Here is a 1,128-nt window from a genome sequence, read left to right on the forward strand (position 1 = left end):
CTGAGCCTAACCCTCCATCATCTCCTGTCTGGACCCTGGCAATCACTTTTTAACTGGTCTCCCAGTTTACAATCAAGTCCCTACTGGTTTCCCATCCAACAGCCAGAGAGGTCTAATAAAAATGCCAATCTGACCATTTCACCCTTCCCACCCCCATTTAATAGCATTCATTCTCTTCCCATGGTCCTTGGAATAAAATCCAAACTCCTGACAGAGCCTAACAAGGCCTTGCATGGTCTGCCTTACCTTGCACCAAGCTCCACCTCCTCAACGGATCTTCCTTTTTTTTAAAAAATTTTTTAATTGAAATATAGTTGATTTACAATGTTGTGTTAGCTTCTGGTGTACAGCAAAGTGATACATCTCATATATATATATATGCTTCTCTGCTGAAGCACAGGGTGAGATCCAGGAGGAAGACAGCCACCTGAACAAAATCAGGATTCTGTCTGGAATGAGGAAGGGGCAATGGGAATGGATGTTGAGTGGACAACTATGCCTCTGACGCTCACCTGCTAGACTGTCAACTCCATGAGCGCAGAGGCCAAGTCTTTTCCTACTGCTGCATCCCTGGCACAGAAGCTCACTGCCTAAAAGGGGTAGATGTAACCATTTTTGTTAAATGAATAAATGACAAAAAGGAAGGCCACATGCAGGATGTCTAGGACTGATACCAGGTAGGCATGGATACCTGCAGGCCCCTGGCTCCTCTTCTTAGAACTCAGGAGGCCACCTGCTCCCAGCCCCACTGCCAGCCCCAAGAAGAGACAGCACTGGCAGAATTATTCTCATTTTATTTCTGGAGAAATTTGATCAGATGCAATAACACTGATTCCAGGCGAAGGCAGGGGGCATGGGTACCCCTAAAGCAACCAGTATCCTGTGGCCCAAGGTGCCCCCCATCCCCAGACCTGGGTTCCCCCTCAGTCACAGTTAAATAGAGGGAGGAAGATCTCCCCAGGGAGTCTTGGGAGGGTCTGCCTCTTGCACTCACCCCTCCACGCAGAGGAGTCTGAGCACAAGCTATTTACAGTATTCACATCCACTGTACCCCACCAAACCAAGGCAAATACTACAGGTAGCCCTTCCCCATGGGAGGAGGCCAGAGAGGCTGTGAGTGTATGTGTG

This window comes from Lipotes vexillifer, unplaced genomic scaffold, assembly GCF_000442215.2.
Source record: "Lipotes vexillifer unplaced genomic scaffold, Lipotes_vexillifer_v1.1 scaffold213, whole genome shotgun sequence".
Taxonomy (NCBI): Eukaryota; Metazoa; Chordata; class Mammalia; order Artiodactyla; family Lipotidae; genus Lipotes; species Lipotes vexillifer.